The sequence below is a fragment of the Mandrillus leucophaeus genome, unplaced genomic scaffold, assembly GCF_000951045.1.
Source record: "Mandrillus leucophaeus isolate KB7577 unplaced genomic scaffold, Mleu.le_1.0 Scaffold59, whole genome shotgun sequence".
Taxonomy (NCBI): Eukaryota; Metazoa; Chordata; class Mammalia; order Primates; family Cercopithecidae; genus Mandrillus; species Mandrillus leucophaeus.
Window position 1 is genome coordinate 2,214,501 of NW_012106363.1, and position 26,633 is coordinate 2,241,133.

The following is a 26,633-nucleotide window of genomic DNA, read 5'->3' on the forward strand; positions in this document are numbered from 1 at the left end:
GCAGAGCCTGCTGTGCGGGAGACCGGAGTTTTATTATTACTGGAAGGATCACAGTTTTTCAGGACAGCTTGGTGGGTGGGGAAAAGCCAGTGAGCCAGGAGTGCTGATTGGTTAGGTAGGAGATGAAATTATAGGAAGCTGAAGCTGTCCTCTTGTGCTGAGTCAGTTCCTGGGTGGCGGCCAGAAGATCAGATGAGCCAGTTTATCAATCTGGGTGGTGTCAGCTGATCCATCAAGTGCAGGATCTGCAAAATATCTCAAGCAGTGATCTTAGGAGCAGTTTAGGGAGGCTCAGAATCTTGTAGCCTCCAGCCACATGATTCCTAAACCATAATTTATAATCTTGTGGCTAATTTATTAGTCCTACAAAGGCAGTCTAGTGCCCAGGCAGGAAGGAAGTTTGTTTTGGGAAAGGGCTGCCAACGTCTTTGTTTTAAACTGGAAACTAAGTTCCTCTCTAAGTTAGTTCAGCCTACACCCAAGAAGGAATAGCGCAGCTTAAGGGTTAGAAGCAAGATGGAGTCGGTTAAGTTAGGTCTCTTTTACTGTCTCAGTCATTATTTTGCAAAGGCGGTTTCAGCTACACAAGCTGATGCTCAGAATTCTTACAGATTTGATCCTCTTAACTTCATTAACTAGCCTGCCAAGTTATGCTGTTAGTTATGAGTTCTAAATTTCTTTTCAAAGAATCAACATTGTCAGTATGTTCAATTCTTTGCCTTCTACTTTTAAACTTCCTCCTAAAGCAACCTTTTTCGATCACCTGCTCCACCCTGACATTCCAATTACCTGCTACCTGCTCGGCCCTGACTCATTCTCCACCCACCCTGCATAACCATTTTTTCCCGCTAAACCACTCACCCCGTCACTCTCTTTAAATTAGCCAATTGGAATTAGTTCAGCCTGTGCAGTCTCTCCCTAGCCAATAGGGGAATGGCACAGCAGCAGGGGCCGCGTGCCTCAGGGATAAGAACGCTTTCCCCTCCCTTGTGCGCTCACCATTGCTCCATCTGTAAGGGTGCACCCCTCTATAGAAGTACATTGTCTGACTCAGAATTTTTTTTAAAAAATTATATTCGAGTGCTATTTCTTTTGCGGCACCAAAACTTTATAACACCCATCTCAGAGTTAAGGAAGCCAATGGTCAGTAATGTTAGTTAAGCTCAGGTGACTAAGAAGGTGCAAAGCTGGGGCAAAAATAGGTCAAATTTGAGGGCCAATGTTGTGTCCCCAACATCATAGTAGTGAATTGCTTACCATGTGTAAGGCTGTGGGAAAATATAGAAAACTTTTTTTTTAATGGTCCCTGTCCTTAAACAGATGAACAAAGAAACCAAAAATGCCCACATGTAATTCAATTGAATAAATATTTCTTAATAATTAAATCTAAATGATAGAAGTGGGACTTGAAATTGCAATGGAAGTTTAAATGGATTCTTAAACTATAAGAGGCATGCTCTAAGAAAAAAGTTAACATAAAATTAAAATTCCAAATTATTTTGGCAAAACTGGAGGGACGTGATCACTATTTCATTTGTGTAATTGTTGGAGAGATATATTTAACTACGTATATTAAATGTAAACACAAGTAGAATATGAATTCATATTAGAACTTCTAATTCACTGGAGATGAAGAAAAAGGAATCAACTGTATCAACAAAAATAAGTAAAGCAGAAATGAGGGAACCAATGGAAAGTATAATAAAAAGAAAGCATAAAATTAAATGGCAGGAGTGAGACCAAACCTCCTGGATGCCAAATTCATGTGAGAGGGTTAAATTCCACTTTGAAATGATAAAGGTCCTTGGGGATGGGTTGGAAAAACAAAAATCCAATTATATGCAATTTATAATAGGTGGACCTAAAACAAAATGACACAGGAAAGGTGAAAACAATTGGATGAGCAAACATATATCAGATAAAAGCAAACAAAAAGAAACATGGGTAGAGATATTAAGGGCTAAGAATAGAATGTTAGGCCAAAAATTTAAACAGTTTAAAGGCAGGATATTCTTAATGATAAAAGGGCACTCCGTGAAGAAGTAGCTATAGTCATGAAAATGTACGCAGTGAACAATCTACAAGGTAAAGTCTCTTAGAAATGCAAGGCAAATTCAATTTAAAAAAAAAAAAAAAAGCACAGTGAGAATCCAAAACACTGCTCTTCAAATTTTGTAGATTAAACAGACAAAAGAAGGAACGAGTATAGACATCATTTTGGCAGCATAATTATCAATCCTGATTTAATAGATATGTAGAAAGAGAACCATGTACACTAAAAAGGAAAATATATTCTTTATTCCCATAGAAGATTTAAAAATAGGGATCATGTACTTGGCTACATATGTTTTTTTCTAAAAAGTTAGTATTTTACAGGTCACGCTAATTGACTATAATTAAACAAATTCAGAAGCTAATAATTAACAGATAAGCGAACAAAAAATTGTAATCATTGGGAAAACCTGAAAATTATCCTTTAAATAACTTGGGAATTTGTTTTTTAATTATTAGAAATAAAATGACAAAATTGCCAGGCTCAAGCCTGTAATCCCAGCTACTTGGGAGGATAAGGTGGGAGGATCGCTTGGACTCAGGAGTTTTAGATCAGCCTGGGCAACAAAGTAAGATCCCATCTCTAAAAAAACAAAAATTAAAAAATTAGCCAGATGTGGTGCTGCATGCCTGTAGTCCCAGGTGCTCAGTAGATTGAGATGTAAATATAGCTTGAGCCCAGAAGTTCAAGGCTGCGGTGAGCTATAATCACACTACGGCACTCCAGCCTAGGTGAAAGAGCAAGACCTTGGTCTCTAAAAAGAAAAAAACAAAAAGATAAATTATTTAGGGCTAACAAAAATTAGATCACTTCTTTTCAAACTCTTTGGGATATGGCTAAACCCATACTTAGAGGAAAATTCATAGTCTTCAATTATTTATTAATAACTATTAGAAAGATTTAAAAACGAATTACACAAGTAATGAGCACATGAGAAAATATTCAACATCATCAATCTTCCGAGAAATTTAAACCATGATAAACTACCACTACATACCTGCTTAAATTGATAAAATGAAAAAGATAGACATCGTGTAATAGAAAAGATAGACACCATTGAAGAGGATGTTGAGTAACCAGAACTCTCGTACTTATTGGTAAGAATGTAAAACGGTGTAACCAACTTTGGAGAACTGTTTGGCAGTTTCTTAATAAGTTAAATGTACATCTACCCTATAAGGCTGAAGTTTTACTTCTAAGTTTTTGTGATTTAATTAATTATTTAAAAGTGTTTAGAACAGGGCCTGGTACACAGTATAGGGTCAATAACTAATAGCCGTTATTATTTCAAAAGAAAGAAGTGTGTGGCTAATACTCTAGGTGATTTGGTAAAGTCAAGCTCGTGTTCCCTATTAGAAGGTCTTATAGTTTAATGACAAGATCACTTACCAGTAGTGTGAGCACCCCACCCTCACTAGGAGAATTTACTTCTGTCTTTTTCTATGAACAGTAACAGAAAACATCTTAACAGGGGTAATACCCACTAGGCCATCTGAGCCAGAAAACAGGTGTAAAACCTAAATGTCCTATTGCCATTTCCTCCAATCTCCTTTCCCAAAATGCAGGAACCATGCTGAGGGGGCAGAAGATCAATGCTGAGGGGGCAGAAGATCAATGCTGAGGGGTACTGGCAAGTCTCTTGTTCATCTGCAAGCTGAAAACATTTCACCCATGCCCTTATCTGTGAATATCCATCCATGGAGGGCATCACGATGTAGAGAAAGCAGTCAGTACTTGGGTAGAGTCCACCCGGGTCTGAATTCCAGCACGGTGGCCTGGGCCAGTCCCTGCATACCAGACCACCAACTTCCCCATTGGGAAAACCAAGAGGATGACAGGCACCTGAGATATTTCACCTAAAGCAGCCTCTAGGACATGGCATGTGATACATTTTAATTCTCTTGCTTAGTCAAATCTTTCCAGGTTGCAAGTATCTCCTTTGAAATTTTAATTGCCTGTATTGTTTGAATTTTGCTTACAATGAGCATGTATCACTATATAATCAGAAGAAACAACAAAAACCCCCCACTACATGGGGAAAAAAAAAAAAAAACGCAATTACTCTGGACAAATAACCTTCTAAGCATTGATCAGCTAATCCCTTAATGAGGCAGACTGGATAAGGGTGTATGGGATGGGCGGTCAATGAAAACTGTCAACAATAATAACAACAACACCTTACAGCTGCATAACACTTGTCCATTTACAAGGCACTTTCAAGCATGTAATTTTGATTTGTTCTAACAACAAAGCAGCACAAGCTCTTCTTCCTTCCAGGTATCTGCCCTCCCCTCCCTTACGGCAGGGTTCTGTGGCCCCATCGGAGAAGCTGTCAGAGGCTGTTTCAATAGACACAACTTTGTCTCCATTACACCATCCTCATCCTGCTCTGTATTCCTCCAGAGCACGGATCACTACCTGAACCTAAATACATAGAGATCTATATTTATATCTTTATTTATCTAGATAAATCTAGCACCCAGTATGTGTTAACAATTAAAGAAAGAGGAAAGAAACATGAAAGGTGGCTCAACAGTCAAGGACAGGTTTATTTTAGAGAAACCAAACCTGAGAGTGGCTTCTGGCCGAGTTAGGTCAGAGCCCACTCTCTTACAAACTAAGGGTTTTTAAGGATTCAGGGTGGGAGAGTTTCTCAGAGGTTTGGACGGCTTCTGTGTCTCTTTGTTGTGCTTCTCTGGGAAGGAGAGTTTTGTGTCTGTTCTCATACATCTTTCTGCAGCTGCAGACATACCCCTGAGTCTACTTTTAGCTTCCCTATCTTAGTGCACCTGAAGGGAAAGGAATGTGCTTATTAAGGCCCACTGTTTCACTGGGGCCCACCGTGTGAGGGTGAAGTTTGGCAGTTACCCAAGAGACTCTCCCCCTACCTCCCTCTGTGCCCAAGCTGTCTTATCTGTGTTTTACTGTCTGCTCTTTCTGGTTGCTTGTTGTTAGTAGTTATTTCCTTGAAATGCATGAGGCTAGAAAGGGAGCTGGAACTTAAAGTAGCAGTGTTTATCTGAGATGACGGTGCTCCTGCTCTGTCAGTATGTATGTAGCCTATCTCCCCTACCAGAATGCAAGCTCTGGGAGATATAGAACTGTGTCTGTCTTACTTGCTGTTGTATCACCGGGGGTACATAGCAGGCACTCAGTAAATTTGCACTGTGTGAATGCATGGCTGTGATAGGTGACCTCTAGGATGGCCCCCAGTGATCTCTCCTCATGGAACCCATCCCCTTACGGTATTTCCCCTCCTTGAGTCCAAGCTGGACTGAGCAACTCTGTTCTTACAAATAGAATACAGCATAAGTGATGGAAGTCAACATGATAAAGGTCCTTTTCAAGATTGGGTTATACAAGGACATTTGGGAGTACTTTCAGATTCTCCTATGCATCACCAGCATCTCTGTCATGAGAACACTCAGCAGTTCATGGAGAGGCCTGTGTGGTGAAAAACTACTATGGCCCAAGTTGTGTTCCCCCAAAATTCATACGTTGGAGCCGTAGGCCCCAATGTGACTACATTTGGAGATAGGGCCTTCAAAGAGGTAATTAAGGTTAAATGAGGACATGAGGGTGGGGTCTAATCCAGTAGAACTGGTGTCCTTATAAGAACGGGAAGAGATCCCAGGGATGCACAGGCACAGAGAAAAGGCCACGTGAGGACACAGCAAGAAGGCAGCCATCTGCAAGCCATGGATAGAGGCCTCAGGATTCACCAACTCTGCCAGCCCCTTAATCTTGGACTTCCAGGCTCCAGAACTGTGAGAAAATAAATTCCTGTGGTGTAAGCCACCCAGTCTGTGGTATTTTGTTATGGCAGCCCCAGCAGACAGGAACCAAGGGTATGCGAGTGAACTTGAAGTTGAGCCTTAAGATGACTGCAGTCTTGGCCCACAGCTTGATTACAATCTCATGAGAGACCCAAAGCCAGAAGTACCCAGCTAGGCTGTGCCCAGATTCCTGACCAACAGAAACCGAGAGATAATAAAATGTTTGTTGTTTTAAGCCACTACATTTTGGTGTAATAACGCAGCCATAGGCCACTAATATAGTGAATGAACACTTTCCTGAGTTAGATCAAGACTGGTTTTATCATTGGCCCCTGTTCATGGGCAAGAAAGCTAAGCCTCCAAAAGGTAGAATGACTTGCCTAAGGTCAAACAGCCTGGCAGAACCTGTCAAGGGAGAGCAGAGGAAACCAAAGATGAAGTTCGGCCTCTGTGCAAGTTTTGCTATGGGCAACACTGCCAGGCCTCTTCAGCTGGGGACACCAAGATACAGAGAACATTCCTGAAATACCCCAGAGTGTCACTTTAATGGTCTCCTTGGAGTCTTTGCTGCCAGACACAGTTGAACAAGAATTGGAGTTTTAACAAGGTTCACCTTGTTAACGTGGCCACATGCAGTAACAAGCTCCCTTGGACACAGTCTAAGAGAACCACCTCCGTCACACCAAACAGTGTGCTACTGAGGTTCATGTCAGAAAAAAATCCTAATGTTTGTGGTCTTATCAGAAATTATAACAGCAAAGACTTACAGAACATTTACTGTGTTCTAGGCAGTGTTCTAAGCACTTTATTATATTCATTTAATTCTCTGAGGTAATTCCACAATCATCCCCATTTTATAGGTGAGGAAACTGAGGCGCCTAAAGGGGCTGAGCAGTTTGCCCAGAGTCATATAGTTAGCAAGTGATAGAACCAAGATTTAAGGCCAGGTAGTTTAACTCCAGAGTTAATACTCGGACAAATTTTTCTCTAAGTCTTTGCATTATTTAATATCCCCAATATAATAGTAAGTAATTTGCTGGCAAGGCTCTATATCCCAAAGCCTCTCTAGCTTTAAAATACCAAAGTGAAAAATAATCACAGCACAAGAAGGCATCTTGCCATGCCCCAAGGAGAACCTTTTAGGGGCTCCCCACTGCCCTCAGAGTGGCTGATGAGGCCCCCCAGGTTCTGACTCCCAGCCTGTGTTCACTACTCCCTCCCCCACTCAAACAGCCTGATTTCCTCTTTGCTGTAACCCAGGCACCCCACATCCTGTGCCTTCCTGCCTTTGCAGAGGCTCTGCCTGGGAAATCACCTTCACTCATCTCCCTTCCTGCTAAGCATTGTTTATTCTTTGCTTCTGGGGAGTTTCACCTTCACACTAGTCAGGAGCCTTAGTCCTGCCCCCACCACCCTGGAAACCCTGGCCCGGCGCTAGTGTGTTATCCCTTCTCACTCCCTCTCCCACTGGACTCTGATTTCTGCAAGGGCAAAAGCAGGTTATTTGTCTTTATATTCCCAGCAATTAGCACAGCACCTGGTTCCTATTAAGTACCAGTTTGTTGAATGAACACAAGCCCTCCAAAGAACCTAGCAACACTGTTTCATTTCTCACTCCAACTGTCTCCACTGTAAGGTCCTGGAGCATAGACCATACAAGGGCCATACTGGAAGGGGCCCAACAGAGATGCCAGTTTAATCCAATCCCTTCAATGAACAGGTGGAAAAACATTGCCTCAACTAGTCAAGGGCATCATAGGAGCACAGTGGGGTCAAGTTTCCAGACGTCTAAGCCCCAAGCAAACACTCAAAGTCATCTGTATTCGTTTCCTGTTGCTGCTGTGAGAGATTGTCACTATTTTTGGAGGGTTTTTTGTTTTGGTTTGGTTTTGGTTTTGGGGTTTTTTGTTTTTTTTTTTTTTTTTTTTTGAGCCTTGCTCTGTTACTCAGGCTGGAGTGCAGTGACACTATCTCAGCTCACCGCAACCTCTGCCTCCCAGGTTCAAGTGATTCTCCTGCCTCAGCCTCCTGAGCAGCTGGGATGACAGGCACATGCCACTTCAACCAGCTGATTTTTGTAGTTTTAGTAGAGACAGGTTTCACCATGTTGGGCAAGCCAGTCTCAAACTCCTGGACTGTCACAAATTTAGTAGCTTAAAAACAACACGCACTTATTATGTTACAGTTCTAGAGATCAGAAGTCCAAAATGGATTTCACTGGGCTAACACATCAAGGCGCTGGCCGGGCTGTGTTCACTCTGGAGGCTCTAAGAGTGATTGGCTCCCTTGCCATCCCAGCTTCCAGAGGCCACCTGTGTTCCTTAACTTGTGACCCTTTCTTCTTCAGAACCCACAGCGTAACATCTTCAAATCTCCCTTTTCTTGGATCTCTGCTTCTGTCACCTCCTCCTGCCTCTCCTGCCCCCTTCTTTTCCCTATAAGGGCCCTATAATAAGGACCCAGGAGAATCTCATCTCATGACCCTTAATTTAATCAAGGCTGCAAAATCTCCCTGTCATGTAAAGCAACATGTTCACAGGTTCTGTAGATTGAGACGTGAACATCTTTGAGGAGCCACTGTTCAGTCTACCGCAGCATCCTTATGTTTCTGATGTTGAAACACTCATGACCTGACAGCATCTTCCATGGGCAGGATGAAAACAAAACAAAACAAAACAAAACTTCACCAATGTCCAAACATATTTCATTCTCTTTTTCCATTGTCTAAATGTCTAGTTTTGAAGAACTGGTAAAAGTGGTTTATATATACTTATATAAAATATGATATTATATACTAATGACCACAGTCTATTCCTCTGTAACATTTATGTTTTAGGCATGCATTTCTAATATATTAATTCTTCTGATTGATTCCATACAGAGTCTGTAATACTTAATATGCAAAGAGAGTGGATAGAAGGAAGTAATGTTTAGTGAGTATTGCTATATGTCAGGCACTCTGGGTCTTACCTAATGTAAGCCTCACAGTAGCCTTCTGACCTTGGCTCTGTTATCTCCCATTTCATAGATGAACAAACTGACTCTTAGATGAGGTAACTGATCTAACTGATAGAGCCAATAAGTGACAGAATGGGTTTGAAATCCAGATTTATTTGACTCCAGAACTCATGGTCTTTCCACCAGACCTAGTGGTGTCCCCAAAAAGTTCAACTTTCTTTTAGCTGCCTGGTTTATTGATTGATCCAGAGGAAAAGGGAAAAGAGGGGAAGAGGAGAAAAAGAGAGAGAGAAAGAAAGAGAGAGCAGGATGGATAAATTTGGGTGGAAATTTCCATGTGCAAAGCAACTTTGGGGAAGCCCTTCTCGAGGGAGTATGGATACTGTCCACCAAAATCTGCAGTTAGGTCCAAGAGACTGCTGGTTGCTAGGCAACTCCTCTCCGACCACACTCCACATCAATCTAATTAGCAGATTTCACCTGAGTTCCAACAGTTGCTAGGTAACTCTCTGACTGGGGCCTTTTCCTCTCCCCTTCAAGCCACTTCTGATCCCAAAAGAAAAGAAGGGTGTGTTCGTAAAAAAAAAATCCACTGATGGTGTATCTATCTACAAAATTCCCCTGTGCTTTCACTATATCCACCAAGAGTAAGCAAACCCAGGAAATGGAATTCAGTGGTTCTGATGTTGCAAAAAAAAAGGGGATCCATGAGCCAGAGAACTGATACTTTAGGGACAAAAGACTTATGGGACAGGGAAAGGCCAGAGACCAGGCTGAACTATGTTTGTGAACCACTTCAGACAAGAATTCCTATTGGAGACTCTAAAAGGACTGAGCTTGGAGCACCCTGAGAGGGAGGAAGGGGGGCTAATATTTATGGGCACCTGTTATGTACCTGGCAACGGGTTCGATGGTTTCACAAACACCTCATTTAATCTCCACAAAATTTCGGTCAGTTGGGTAGCTGTTACCATCTACATTTTACCGATGAGAAATTGCAGTTCAGAAATAGTAAGTGATTTGATCACAATCACTTGCCCAGAGGAACTTTAAGTTAAAGGCAGGACTGTCTGACTAAATTTCATGCATGATCTTTCCACTACTCGCTGCACATTCTCCTGTCTCCATGGGGCTATCTCCACAGGATGACAAGTACTATCATTCATTCAATATCACTTCAGTATTAAAACAGACGACTGCAAACGAAGATACAAGCAGAAAAAAGGTAAATCCCCTTCTCCCGTTCATTGCCAGGGACTTAACATTACCCTAAGGCAGTGAGTGATTCTCAAACTGTTTAATCCCAGGATGCCTTCACAGTCTTAAAAATGAGTAAGGACCCCAAAGAGCTCTTGATTATATAGGTAACATCTATCAATACTTGCCATATCAGAAATTTAAACTGAGAAATCTCTACAAATGTACACATTAATTCATCATTAAAGTAACTAATAAACTCATTGCATGTTAACATAAATATCTATTTTTACGTAAAGTAACCTTTTTTTTTTTTTTTGAGACGGAGTCTCACTCTGTCGTCCAGGCTGGAGGGCAGTGGCACAATCTCGGCTCACTGCAAGCTCCACCTCCCGGGTTCATACCATTCTCCTGCCTCAGCCTCCCGAGTAGGTGGGACTACAGGTGCCCACCACCACACCTGGGTAATTTTTTTGTATTTTTATCAGAGACGGGGTTTCACCATGTTAGCCAGGATGGTCTCGATCTCCTGACCTTGTGATCTGCCCACCTCGGCCTCCCAAAGTGCTAGGATTACAGGCGTGAGCCACTGCACCTGGCCTAAGTAACTGTTTTCAAAAAAAAATAGAAGAGTGGCACTGTTTACCATCCTTGTGGACTTCTTTGATGGCTGGTTTCCTGGAAGAGTTAGGTTCCTGTGCCTGCTTCTGCATTCAGTCTGTAGCATCGTCACATGCCAGGCATCCCCTGGAACATTTCACTCTCCTCCACTGAACACCGGTGAGTCCATGACAGTAACATAAACAAATAACGTCTTATATTATTATGAAAATAGTTTTGACCTTGAAGACCCTCTGAAAGAAATCTCAGAATCTCCCAGGGCTCCCCAGAACACACATTGAGAACCACTGCCTTAAGGCACAATAGCTGGAAAGCCCAGAATGCATTCAAAGTTTGACTGTCTTCCTTCTGTTTTTTCAGCCAATTGTTTAAGAAAACCCACATCTTTCTTGCCTGTAGCTTTTTATGGCCCCTGAGAACCCCCAGCTATCCCTCTGGTATGCTGTCTTTGCAATGCCATCTGTGAAAAACAAGATTCAGATACTGGCTCCAGCCTGACAGGAATGGTTAGAAATATCAAAAGTTTCTGTGTTCCCAGCAACCTTTCCCCCACCTCTTCTAGTAACTGGTACAGAAAGAAGCAAGAGACCCTCTGGCCTGTGATTGGTAGAAGGGATAGGCATTGGACTCGGCCAGGCCAATTAGAACCCTTCCCTGAATTTTTTCACCCTGTCTTGCAATTTATCTTTCCCCTGAGGTATTAGCATGTTATACTGGATCACCAGCTTTATGTCGGTGCTTTACAGTCATCCCTCCTGCCCTCCCACCTCAACCCCACACTATGATGTCACATATTGGGAATTCTATCAGATGACTTCTAACAGAGCTTTTAACACTGAGGTTCTGCCCTAGGTTTGTTTGCTAAACAAATGTCTCATTGTCCCTGAAAAATCTCATCTTGGCTGCCCATCAAAGTCCACAGCCTGGAACACTGACAGGCATCTCTCTGCTTCCTTCCATCCTCCCATGCACTTACTCAAATTCCTTTTCCAGGGACTCCAGCCTTCTCTGCTTTCACAGCAGTGGCGAAGCAGCTCAGGATGAATATATGCAGCTTCGCACCTTGCAGCTAAGTGCCATGGTATAACATGTCTTTTGTCTTTGTGTGAGCCATTCCTTCTGCCTGGAAGTCAGCTCAAAACACTTTAGCAAACATTTATTGAGCACTTACTATGTACAGAAACATAAAAGACAGTCCTGATCCTCAGAGAGCTCACATACAGAAGGGAAGCTGAGACATAACCAATAACTACAATAAGAGCTAGTTGATAAGATTTATATATCACCTAGGACTCTTACAGTACAAATGATAGAAGAGGCATCCAAAACTGGCTTAGGCAAAAAGAAGGATTATTGGTTTTCCCAACGGACAAATCTAACAGATGTTAGCTTTGTGCTGTTTTTTTTTTCACTTACCTCCCCCACCCCAGATCCATTCTCTGCCCTTCTCTGCTGTGTTCTGTGTCTGGAAGGCTGACCTTAATCTCTGGCTTTGATTGTTGTGTGCAGTCGATGCAGGTGCCAGCAGAAGATGAGAAGGCTCCAGGAGGGTAGGGTCAGAGCATTTGCCTCCCCCAGCCCATTCCACTTCCTGCCTGCCTCATCACAGTCTGCCAACAGCTGCATTTCTCTACCACCACCACCCCCCTTCCATGGCTCAGCTCCTGTCAGGCTCTGATACCACTGTTCCCTTCCCTCACCCCTTCAGGACTACGGGTACTAACAGCTTCCCTCTGTTGCTAGTCCCTGAGTGATTCACTGTGCTTTCTCATTCCCCTAATCCTCCTTCCACACCTCTGCAAATACTCCTGGCATTAGCCTTTCTTCAGTTATGTCCTTTTGTGTATTCCATCTGTTTCCTGCTGAGAATCTGACATAAGTTTGATGCAGAGGCCCAAATGATGACATCAAGAACTGGTTTCTTCTCTAGGTTCTGCTATACCTGTCGGTTCAATTCTCAGGCAAGTTCTCCCCTCCCGGCAACAGGGTGGCTATTGCTGAATAGAACCTCCTATCCTCGAGCTGTCAAGATCCCAGGCAGTGGAAAGAGGGTATCTCTCTTTCCTGTAGCATCCACTAAATTCTAGTCACCTGCCCATCCCTCAACCAATCACTGTGGCTAGAGGAATTCAGTGGTCTGACATGCCAGGCGTGGCCATGGGATCCACCCCCAAAGCCAGCAATGGAGCCATCTTCATCTAACACCTGTGCCCTTAAGCATGAGGAAGGAGTAGCCCACAGGAAATTCTAGGTGCTGTCACCAAAAGAAGGAGGAATGAGCCGGGGTGGCCCCAAAACAAGGAATTTCACTTCAGTGCATCACAAAAGAAAGAACCAGGTGGAGATAGAGAGATGAGAGGAGCCACCAGTAATAAAGATTGTCCCTCTGTTGATTATGCCAGAACGTTCATGTCCCCCTTTTACTTCAAAGGCTATTCTCAGCCTAACATGCTCACTATTACTCACCAAGAGGGTGAGACACCTCTGCATATTCCTCCATGATTCTCTGGACCATAGACTTCTTCCAGAATACTCACAGGAATATGTCTGCTGCCACTTCATTTCAAATTAATAAACTAATCCAAAAGCTGAAGTTGAGGCATATGCCAAGCCTCATCAGACTTGGTGACTTCTTTCAAAATTATCATAATATGCATGGATACGTGTGAACTTCCAAGCAATAAGTTGTAACAGACATGCCCTTTTATTCCATTTAATGCAGCAAATATATTGCATGCTGAAGTGGGAGCATTTTGTAAATTGAAAAGCACCATACAAATAGCAGACATAATTAATGCCATGTTTAAGCAATATGCTGGGCCCTGTCCCACCTGCTCAGCCCTGTAAGACTGCAATCCCAGCCTCCGTGCCCGGCAGCCAGTACTACCAAAGGTAGGTGCTTCACATCCACTATCCAACTTCCAAACAGCCTGTTCCACTACCCTACATCCCAGCCTGTTGCAAATCACAAAGCCTTGTGACATCATTACTCTGGGTGTCCTCCCTCTTCAGACTTGAGCCTTCCCAGGTAGGACCTTGTCTCCACTCCTGCCCAGTTAAGTCTCGCCCTGGCTGCACTGTCTCAGACCACATGATAGAGGGCCTCCCTCTGATCCAGGATGGGCAAATACTCCCTTTCAAGATGCAGTTGGTTCTGGTGTCCTCCTGACCCTTCAGAAACAGAGTGCACAACTCTGAAGAATCCTGAGCCACAGTCCCTGAGAACAACACGTCGATTATCTTCCAGGATGCTCACGATATCAGATGCGGGGAGAGAGTGAGATACGGCAAGCCCCTAGAAAGAACTCTTTGATGGTGAGACTATGGCACACGTATCCATCAGTGCCTTAGAGTCTAAAACAATGGCTGATAATTTTGTAATCAATTAAATCAGATTCCTCTCTTGCCAATTTGTTGCCCTTCTGCACTTTCTCCTCCCTCAATTTGGATATCGATACCTGTGGCCATACAACTTAGATGTGAAAAGCAAAAATTGTAGGATCACTTGACCTATTTTCAAATGTAGGCACTGTCCCTTATCAGCCATGTGACCTCAGGCAATTCACTTAACCTCTCTGAACCTCACTGGTAAAATAAGGATAACCATTCTGCTCTACCCACCTCACCAATGCCTGCAGATTAAGTGAGACTGTAAGTAGAACACAGTAGATGCTCAAAAAAGAGATGTGTGAACTATTACTATTTTATCATTATCATTACTGTATTGGTCTGTTCTCACGCTGCTAATAAAGACATACCAAGACTGGGTAATTTATAAAGGAAAGAGTTTTAATTGACTCACAGTTCCACATGGTTGGGAGGCCTCACAATCATGGTGAAAGGCAAATGAGGAGCAAAGTCACATCTTACATCGTGGCAGGCAAGAGCGTGGCCAGGGAAACTCCCCTTTATAAAATCATTGGATCTCATGAGACTTATTCACTCTCATGAGAACAGTACAGGAAAGACCCTCCCCCATGATTCAATTACCTCCAACCGGGCCCCTCCCACAACACATGGGAATTATGGGAGCTACAATTCAGGATGAGATTTGGGAGGGGACACAGCCAAACCATATCAATGACTATCAATAAAACTTGAGAGGACATAAGTCCCATTTTTCCCCTTCCAATAATCATACAGCACCCCCCAAATCACCCCTCAAATATAGTCACCTACTTCAACCAAGCTCACGTCCCTCCCTGACCACCAGGGCACTGTTTGCCTCATATATTTCTCTTTAAAAGTATCATTACTTGGAACTGAACTCTCCATAGAAACCCAGAGAATAAATAGAAGCGGCAGGTTTTCAGTAGTTTCCACTCTGACTGCTTCAATTAAATAAACTCCACACAACTCTTCCATTAGCATGTGGGTGGAGAAGCCAGCAATGTCTCAGCGACCCTCTCTCCATGGTTCATTCAGACCATCCAATTATTTTCAGCCAATAACATCTCCTTAGCTGGTCTCGTTACAAGTAACCTGTGCCAATGTCTGCATGAAGAGATATGGTTGGGACAAGTCTGCTGTAACCTTCACATCTCTTACAAGTGCTGAAATTATCAATGTGTTTCGAATCATGAAATTCTTTATCAAGTACTTTTTTTTTCTTCCAGCGTTTCTCCAGCATCTTCTATTAGCAGACTCTTGAACTTATAAAAAGGTGAACAATAAATAAATGGAAATAGGAATCCTCAGCTTGGTTGAGAACGTATGAAATATAATCTATATAAGGAAAGTCCTATGCCTGGTGGGGCACTCCACGAGTCAATGTGCACCAGGCAGAGTCCCTACATCTTTCCCCATGAAGGCTTTCTTCAGGGCCACAGGTAGCCTGCTCTCTTGTTCCCACCAGATACAGCCAGGTAGCCTCTCAAAGATGTGGCTTGGCTGGCTGCCAGAGGAAGAGATTTCACCGCAGTGAAATGAAGTTGCTGAGGAACAAGAAGAGAAACCCTGGCTTTGGTGTCAGTGAGAGATGTGGGGAGTGAAGGATGAGGGTGCCCAGAGTCCACACCTGCTGCAAGGGAAGCAGTTCTGCATTTGGATTTAGAAAGCTTGAGGGTGATATAGAAAAGTGCCACCTCTCTACCAAGGAAAACAATGAAGTAGCCTGAAAGAATGATTCCAGTTTGCAAAAACTAACATGTAAGACTCTCCAAAGCAGATTGTTAAAAGAAAAAAGCCAGTTGCGACTTATCTACAGTATTCCACGCGTGGAAAAGAACACATAAGCACATGCAAAATAAAACTATGTATTTCTATTGATAGATAGATAGATAGATAGATAGATAGATAGATAGATAGATAGATAGATAGATAGATATGCATATATCTATATATATAGAGAGAGAGATGTGTGTATATATATATAGAGAGAGAAAGAGAGAACATGTGTAGAAAAACATCTGGCATGTTAAACACCTAACTATTAATAGCAGAGTCCTGAGAGAAGACTGGGTTCGGGGTCGGGGGGAGAAAACTCAGATCCCACCATTTCCAATTTTTGTATTAAGCTCATTCTGATTTTCCCCATTCTGCATGTGGGCAATTTGAGATCTTAAAAAAATTGCCCAGAGACCCAGAGAAGTCTCTGGCCTTTTGCATGAACATTGAACATCTTTGTTTTTATACCTGAAGATAATGGCCTTTGCTCCCTTGGTGCACCTGTGCATATAGTAGGTATCGTGTGCACACGCTTCCTCTAGCTAGTGACTCTCAGACGCTGCCATCGCAGTGCTTTCTCAGGTACTCTTGCTTCTGTGGCCACATCAGCATCTCTGCATCCTGACTGTCCCTACTGTGATCAGATCATACTAAACTCTCTCCAGGATTATTTCAAGAGACTCCTAAGTGGTCTCCCTGCCTTTCTCTAATCTGCCCTACACTTAACTCCAGGGAGAGTTATCTAAACCACAGATTCAGCAACATCACCACTTAAAACTCTTCAATGACTCTTGTCTATTTCCACCACAGTTCTCAACTTCAGGGTACACCAGAATCATCTGGGAGCTTCTCTAAATGCAGATTTCTGGGTCCCTCCTTCAAAGGCTCTGATTCTGCAAACCCTGATTTTTTTTTAACAAGCATTTCAGATGATGCTAATGCAAAGACTATGGGGATCAAATTTTGCAAAACACTAATCTTAGGCTAAAGAAGCCCTAGTTCCTTAGCATGGCCTTCAGATTCTTTATAACCTGGTGCTTACTTACTTCTCTAGGCTTACCTTGCACCTCTCCACACCTCACACATTTCCTTCCAGCAACACAGAACAGCTTCTTGACCCCCACTTGCTGTTTTGCCCCCAATGCTGTTGTCCTCAGCTGTCCCAAAAGGCTCTCTTTGCTCATCCACCACCACTCTTCATCTGGCTGATGCCTACACAACCTTTAAAACTCAGCTCAGGCATCACCTCCCTCAAGAAACCTTCCCCAACACTCCCAGGTTATGTTACATGCCCCCACCTCATCCATCTAATAGGTAAGGTACATGTCAGGCAAAGCCCTTACTCTGTTCCCTGGATTTCGTAGAATTCCTGGATTCTGAGGTCCTTGTAACAAGTCTGTGTCTTACTTGTCACTTGACTTCCACAAGAGCTAGCACAGAGCTTGGCACACCGTGGGCAGTTATCGGGGCATGCTGTGGGCAGTTACAGTGGTACACTCTCGGCAGTGTGCTGATGGTCGGATGAGGCCACAGCAGGGAAAGACTTTTCAGATGACATTTCCTTGAATCCACAAGAGCAAGTTGGCCAAGAGATGATAAAATTGCCCCCAACCCCTCCTCAATCAGTGTTTCTACTCAACCTAAACTTTAGTATTTTTCCAGCCTCACACACACATACAAAACTCATCTAGCAGAAGTTTGGCTCCAAAAAATTCAATAACCACTGCTACTGAGAAACAGGATTTTGCTCAACCCCCTTAGTAAACCAGACAGCCTTATGCTGGGTGAGGTTCTTACTCATCTCACAGTTTGCCACCATTCTATCTTCTGACCCTATCCTCACTACCAAATGATTTTTAATTTCTGGAAAATACTCACAAGGGCCTTACCTCTAGAGAGTAATGGCTATGCTTAGGGGCAAAAGTAAAGAATGAACTTTCCCTCTCTTCTTGCCCACAACGTGGGTTTGGAGGTCCCTCATGAGTGACTCCATGAATGTTCACCTCATTCCTGAAGGATTTGTGCTAATCAATCATAGCCCTGTTTGATCCAGGTTACCAGTTTCTGACTTGCTGCTGTACACTGGACATCACTAAAAAGAGATAGGGAATGCATTCCCAAACTTACTTGACAGACTGTCTCAAAGGACTAGTGTCCCCTGAAATATATTTTGGTAAATGCTGCTTAAGAAACTACTCAATCTTCAGATTTGCTCAACAAATGCCCCAGATATTCCAACACATTGTCTTAGGATCCGATGCTTCATTCCATTTCCAGGGCAAGCTATGGAGTTGGGGTAGAGGAAAGAATGAACCTCATTTAATAGGGATGACTTCATTTCCCTGAGACTTCTGAGGGAACCCAGTCCATCAGAAAAGGTGAACAGTAGGAGGTACTGTAGAGATTATATCCAATGCTCTTGTTTCCCAGCAAAGAATTGTAAGTGCCAGATAGCTGGGGGAAAAAAAAAGGTGTCTAACTTCACAGCCACACAGTCATGGAGCTAGGATCCAGAAAAAAGTTCTAACTCAAATTCAGAAGTCTTTCCACTACAACATGCTGCCTTCAAATCATTTATTATATCTGCAAGATATATAATACTTTCACCTCCCCTGCAGAAAAACAATATGTAGTAATGCCACTGGGTGGTTAATGCATCCTAAGTAGGTAATGTACTTCTGCAAGATCTCCCTAGATCTGTCTCTGTTTCAAAGACCCTTTCACAGCCAGGTATGATGGCACATGCCTGTAATCCCAGCACTTTGGGAGGCTGAGGTGGGCAGATCACTTGAGGTTAGAAGTTCAAGACAAGCCTGGCCAACATGGTGAAACCCCCTCTCTACTAAAAATACAAAAATTAGCTGAGTGTGGTGGTGTGCACCTGTAATCCCAGCTACTCAAGAGTCTGAGGCACAAGAATCGCTTGAGCCCAGGAGGCAGAGGTTGCAGTGAGCTGAGATCATGCCACTGCACTCCAGCCTGGGTGACAGAGTGAGACTCTTATCTCAGAAAAAAGAAAAAAAAAAAGCAAAGACCCTTTTACAACCATCCCTTTTTTCCATCTCAATCTCACTACTATCAAGTGATTTTTAAATTCTAGAAATTATACACTAAGCACTGGAAGGCAGTGCTTACCCTCTGGGGCAGTCAAATAAAGCCTTGCCCTCACTCTTTATGCATCACATGACTTTGGAAGTACTTGACATTCAAATATTGCTAATTCTAATAATGTCTCCCTCAAAGCTCTTTCTGACCCATGGAACTATTCTGTCTTGATTGTCCCATCCACAGCCAAATTTCCTAAAAAATGATGTACTATCTGTCACATCCTTACATACCATTCACTCTTTTTCATCCAATGTGGCAAAGTATCAATAGTTGATGAGTTTAATTCATTCACATTTATTGTTGTTGACATATGTGGACTGGGTTTCTGCCATCTTACTTTCTGCTTTCTATTTATTTTAATTTACTTTTTCTTTGCTTCCTCCTTTTCTTTTACTACACTGTCAGGAGCTGAGGGAGATTGTGTTTTTGTTATTAGAAAAAGAGGGAATTAATACTAAGTAGGAAAAGCGAGAATTTTACTACATGCTGTTCAAATAATTTAAAACTAACTTTTTCAGGAGCACCAATTACTCACGAACATTACATTAATTGCAAATCTTTCTTGTCTATTCATTATAGCAAAGCTGGCAGACCTCTAATTTTCTAACATTTCACAATATGTTTCATTTCTCCTCTATTCATTTAAAATTTAGGCCAGGTGCAGTGGTTCACATCTATAACCCCAGCACTTTGGGAGGCCAAGACAGGCTCTTGAGGTCAAGAGTTCGAGACCAGCATGATCAAATGATGAAACCCTGTCTCTACTAAAAATATAAAAAATTTGCCAGGTGTGGTGGCGCACACCTGTAATCCTAGCTACTTGGGAGGCTGAGGTGGGAGGATCACTTGAGCCAAGAGTTAGAGGTTGCAGTGAGCCGAGATTGCGCCACTGCACTCCAACCTGGGTGACAGATGAGACTCTATCTCAAAAAATATATATATATATATTATTTTAGTGGCTACCCTTAAAATTTTACCAGAAATACTTAGCATAACAAAGTCTAAATTATTCAGTATCTTAAATCCATCCACACTTCAATAAGACAAGGGCCTTAGACTACTTCATTTTCAATCACTGCCTCCCAATATATGTGTTCTTATCATCTAGCATTTTAGCTCTGTCCTTTTTGTTTTCTCACAGATTTTACCTTATCATCATCATCTTCATCACCGTTCATCATTATAAACAGATAATGCTTATTTACATGTACCGACATGGTTTCTGATTTATTCACTCACCATTCCTTCTTACATCTCAGATATTTTTCCTGGATCATTTTCCTTCTGAAGTCCAATCCTTCAGAAGTTTCCTTAGTGAACGTCTGCTGGTGATAAATTCTTGGCTTTTGTTCATCTGAAATTTTATTTTGTAGTCTCATTATTACTGTATAGATGATTCTAAATTGTTGGTAATTTTCCTTTGGCACTTTGAAGATATTATTCCATTGTCTTCTATCTTTTGTTGTTGTTAGAAAGTCCACCATCAGTCTAATAGCTGCTTCTTTGTTCATGATCTGTCCTTTTTCTCCAGTTGCTTTCAAGATTTATCTTCATTTAGGGGCTCTGCAATTTCACTATAATAGGTCTAGAATAGATTTATTTTTATTTAGCCTGAATGAGATTTGTTTTGCTTCCTGATTAAGAATAACTTTTATCAGTTACAGAAATTATTTCTTCAAATATTTCCTCCCCCCCATTTTCTCTGTTATCTCCTTCTGTGATCCTGATAAGACATACGTGACACATTCTCATGTGATTCTCAATGTCTCTTGTCTCTCTTTACTATTTCTCAATTATTTATCTCTTCATGCTTCATTATTTATAATTTTTTAGACCTATATTCCAGTTTACTAATTCTCTCTTCATCTTCCTCTTATCTATTGTTTAACACATTCACTGAGGTTTTAATTTCAACAATTACATTTTTTTTTCTAAAATGTCTATTTTCCACCTTTTAAAATCTGCCTGACATTTTTATGACTTCTTGTTTCTTGCTCACAGTTCATTTCATCTTTTGTATCTTTAGACATTTCATATTTAGTTGCCTTATATTTTATATCCAATATTTACAATATTTGAAGTCTTTGGAGATCTAAATCTCTTATTTCTATTCTACTAATTCCCATTTATAGTGGTTTGTTTCCTTGTATGTTTGGTAATATTTTTACTGTAGGCTTATATTTTATAGAACTTAATCTTAGGAATTCTGAGGGCCTAAACTGCCTATTCCTCTAGGCAGGACATGTTTACTCCTGGACATGTTTACTCCCTACTGACTGGGTCTTGACCCTTTCAGCTCCTCTCCTTTGCCAAGGTTTCAAGATCTAATCTCCCATTTGCAGAGTTGATATTATATTTGCCTATCAAGAAGTCCCCCTGTTTGAGTTTGCTTATTGCTCACAGTTCCCTTCTTCCTGATCTGTGTTTAACTCCCTGATTTATGAAAAATTTTTATTTGGCTTTGTTCTTCCTCTTGGTGATTTCTCTTATTTTCAAAAGTAAGATATTAATTAATTATTAAAAATTAAGGCCAGGCATGGTGGCTCACTCCTCTAATCCCAGCACTTTGGGAGGCTGAAGTGGGTGGATCACTTGAGCTCAGGAGTTTGAGACAAGCCCAAGCAACATGGCAAACCTAGTCTGTACCAAAAGCACAAAAAGTTAGCCAGGCATGATGGCATGCATCTGTGGTCCCAGCTACTTAGGAAGCTAAGGTGGGAGGATTGCTTGAGCCTAGGAGGCTGAGGTTGCAGTGAGGCGTGATCCTGCCACTCTGTCATCCAGCCTGGGTGACAGAGTAAGACCCTGTCTCAAAAAAAATTATTAAAAATTATAGTTGATTGTATTTAGCATGAAGGCCTTTCATAGCATTTTGATGCTTCAGCCCAATGTAGCCTGGGTCTGACCGCCTCACTCCATTATAACTATTCTCACAAAAGTCACTGGCAACCACATATCACGTCCAGTGGCTTCCTCATTCCAGCATTCATTCAAATTGACATCTTTGTAGCATTTGTTAATATTAGCCACTAATGCCTTGTTAAAATTCTGTGCTCCCTTGGTTTTTGCGACAGCTCTCTCTACCTCCTCCACCTCTGGTTATTCTATTTCTCTGATTATTTCTCCTCTATCTTTTCACTGACTCCAATTCCTCTATCAAAGCCTTAAATAAATGCATTCCCCCAGAGTACACTTCTTTACTTTCAGTCATGTTCTCTTCCTGGCCTCTCAAAATCACTTCTTGGTATCAATTAATGCCCATTCAAACTTATCCATCCAAATATTCATGATGCCTAAACCCATATCAGCAGCCCAGGCTCTCACACAAATGCCATTCACAGACCTGCCTGAGTCCCACTAGCACCCCAAGCTGACTACATCTAAAATGAAACTTATTCCACCTACCCACAATTGTTAAAAACTTGCTCTTTGTCCTTTGTCCTCTATCTGTGGTGATAGCATGTCCATTCCCAACGTCGTTCAAGCTAGAAGTCACACTACCCTTGACTTCGACTTTCCCTCCCCCCATGAGGTGTCTTTGTCAATTCTTCCTATCTGTCACAACTGCTATTCCCTTGATTCAGATCTTCATTTTGTCTTGTCTGGATTCTATCAATAGCTCCCTAACTCATCTTCCCCACCCTCCTCACTCCATCTTCATGGTGATATTACCACAATCTGATCACATTATCTTCCTTCCTTGACTAAAAAATTACATTTATGATGACTATAAATACTACTTAAAGTTTCCAAAATTCTATGATATAAAAAGTAAAAGGCATAGAAGATATATAGACACACTAAAAATATGCAAAAGAATAGATATGTGTAAAAGATAGATATTAAAAAACACCAACTAGTAGTTGGATTGAGGCGATAAAATTCACCACAGATTTTTCTCTTTTGTCTATTTTTCATAATGAGGTTATACTACCTTTTCAACTGAAAAAATAAACTTATTTTTTTAAATTAAAACTCTGATGCGTTCCCATCACCTATAGCAGAATTTTCTAAAGTGCTTTGAGCTGTTAACCTGTCTTAGGTGAAGAAAAACAAAAGGAAATTTGATGATCAAATAACTTTGGGAAATACTTGATAGACAAAGTTAAACAGGTCTCTTTGCTGCATGATTTCTTGGGGTTTTTGAATTATTAATGTTCATTATGAATCTTCAAATGGGGACAAGAGTATTCAGTGATACCCAAGGTGATTTCATCTTTAAACTCTATTTCTGCAGAATATATCAAAGGACAGAACACTTTTTTGGAGTCTCTGCCCTGTAGGAAAAAAGAATGCAACCTACGAAGCTTTTCTTAGCCTGGTTCTGCCCATTTCAGACTCCTCCCCCACATCCTCTCTTCCCAGTCGGTATTAGGTTTCTATTGCTGCTGCAAAAATGACCACAATCTTGGTGGCTTCAACAACACAAATGTATTCTCTTATAGTTCTGGAGGTTGGAAGTCCAACACAAGTCTCACTGAACTAAAATCAAGGTGTCGGCAGGATTGTGCTCCTTTCTGAAGGCTCTGTGGGAGAATCCCTTGCCTTGCCTCTTGTGTTTCTGGAGGTCACCCACACTCCTTGGCTTATGGCTCCTTTCTCCATCTTCAAAGCCAGTTAAATTCAGAGTGAGTTGAGCTTTTCTCACCTTGCATTACTCTGACTCCTTCCTCTGCATCCTTCTATTTTCAAGGACATTTGCGACTACATTGAGGCCCGCTGGATAATCCAGGATAATCTCCCTACTTTAAGATCAGTTTATTGGCAACCTTAATCCCATCTACAACGTTAATTCCTCTTTGCATGTAAGGTAACATCTTCACAGGTACCAGGGATTAGGATGTGGACATTTGGAGGGCGGGAAGCATATTCTGCCAAGCATATTCTGCCTACCACACCACCTTTTACATTTCCTTACCTTTCTTCCATAGTACCCTCTACACTTTTCACCAAAGTCACCCATTATTCTCAGAGATAAAATTTTTCATACCTCTACTTTCCTCTACCTCTAATACCCATTCCCAGCCTCACCATTGTCTTATCTATCCAGAGCATTCCTACTTATCCATTGAAGTCTTGTTCAAATCTCACTTCCTCTATGAATATGTCCCTGAATCCTCCAAGTACAATGGGACACTCTGGGCTCCTATATTATTTTGTTCATGTCACCCAGATAACACTCATCATACTGTATTGCGTTCATAATAACATAACAGCTAATACTAATTCAGCACTTACTAATGTGTCCATCACTGTGCTATGTGCTTCACCCACATTATCTCATTTTCTCTTCACAGCAACCTTATCAGGTAGGCATTATTGACCCTTCGTCTCCTCTTCCAGCCCTAGATGATGAGTATTTACAATGCGTGAACCCTCCATGCCTCCTTCAATTCCACACCATCAACACCTCATTCAAGCTCAGTTCATTTGGATCTGTTTAACTGCACTGCTAGTTCCCTGAGCCAAAAATGGCCACCCTACTAAATGCTGGAATCAAAGCTTTCCTGTAGGTCACACTGAAGGCCTATGACATCTGATCTATCTCAAGTCTTGGGATCAGGAGCAAATATGACTGAACTTGGTACATGACAGATCACAATGCAGCCCAGCTGTTTGAAGAGCATCACACAAAGCCCTCGATGAGCAAGAAAGAACAGCTTGTAAGGCAAGTGCTGCATCAGAAGCAGATTTCTGCTGTAGCACCTGCAGACACCACTGTGGTGTCCATTTGTTCATGTACCCCTTCTAAAAGAATGAGCCATCCAGGCCTGACACAGTGGCTTACACCTGTAATCCCAGCACTTTAGGAGGTCAAGGCAGGCGAACCACTTGAGCTCAGGAGCTTGAGACCATCCTGGGCAACATAACAAAACCTCGTCTCTACAAAAAATACAAAAATTAGCCAGGCATGATGGTTCATGGCTGTGGGTCCCAGCTACCTGGGGTCTGAGATGGGAGGACTGCTGGGACCCAAAAGACAGAGGTTGCAGTGAGTTGAGATCACGCCACTGCAATTCAACCTGGGTAATAGAGCAAGACCCTGCCTCAAAAAAAAAGAAAAAAAACTGAGCCATCCATCACTGGCTGATGATTCAGCCCTTAAATCCACCATGGAATAAATATTTGTTGAGTATAGCCCGTTACATATTAGTATAAAATAAATTCACTGATTAATAAGCACATCAGTATATTGAATGGCAACATTTCTTCATATAATAATAGTTCCTGAAGACATGTCACACTGGGGGCATAGACAATGAATAAAACCAGGTTCCTGCCTGTGAGGATGTCATGGTTCCATAGGAATAACAGACCAGAAAACAAATTTGTACAATTGGGCTGTGATGTGATAATAAAACCCCTGGACAGTTGCTTTATTGCATAAGCCTCAGGTTCCTCATCTTTGCATTGGGGATAATTATAGTATCTACCTCTATAGGATTTGTGTGAGGATCATAAGAGTTATGCATTTAGGGAGCTCAGATGGACAGGAAGACACAGGGGGTGTTTTGGTTTGGTTTGGTTTGGTTGTTTTTTTGTTTGTTTGTTTGTTTGTTTGTTTGAGACGGAGTCTTGCTCTGTTGCCCAGGCTGGAGTGCAGTGGTGCAACTTCTGCCTCCTGGGTTCAAGCAATTCTCGTGCCTCAGCCTCCCAAGTAGCTGGGATTACAGGCGCGCGCCACCACACCCGGCTAATTTTTTGTATTTTTAGTAGAGACAGGATTTCACCGTGTTAGCCAGGATGGTCTCGATCTCCTGACCTCGTGATCCGCCCACCTCTGCTTCCCAAAGTGCTGAGATTACAGGCATGAGCCACCGCACCTCTCCACAGGGGGAGTTTTCTATAGAAATAGTCTCATCCCAGGGGTGCCCATAAGGGAAAGGATGGTCCTTGCTGCTCTACCCTAGGGTTTCTCTTTGACGCCAAGTTATGCCATACATGATGTTAGCCTAAAGAACTTGGGCTGAACTGTTTACAGCCAGTAATTTTACAATCCTTAACAAAGAAAGTGTAATCAATGGTTACATTTGTGCAGGGTATTTGTGGGGGCTTTGGAGGATGGAGGAGCTTACTGCTTGTATTTATTGTGACTCTAAATCTTTAATAATAAAACAAATGTAAAAAAAAGTTTGCCATCAGACTAGAAGTTCCAATAAACGAAGTGGCAGAAATTAGTGGCTATACATTTTATCATGAGGAATGTTTAGACTCTGAAGGGTAATAAATAAATGGACAATGAAAAAAATTAAAATAAAGAGCTCAGAACAGGGTCTGGCACCTAGAAAACCCTGATTAATGTTGACAATGCACAAAGATCTGTGGAAGCAAAGAGGGGAATGGGTGCTCATGCAGAGCTGGGAGACACTTCCTGGTGATGTTTAGGCTGGGCCTGGAAAGATAAGGAAATGTTTACCCACCCAGAGAAACAGGGGAAGAAGAATTTAGGCTTAAATTTTTAGTTTCGTTTAGGGAAGAAGAGTTTAGAGAAAATAGCAAGGACAAACGCATTAAGATTTGAGCTAGGCCAGGCGCGGTGGCTCACCCCTGTAATCCCAGCACTTTGGGAGGCTGAGGCGGGCAGATCACCTGAGGTCGGGAGTTTGAGACCAGCCTGATCAGCATGGTGAAATCCCATCTCTACTAAAAATACCAAATTAGCTGGGCATGGTGGTGCATGCCTGTGGTACCAGCTACTCAGGAGGCTGAGGCATGAGAATCGCTTGAGCCCCAGAGGTGGAGGTTGCAATGAG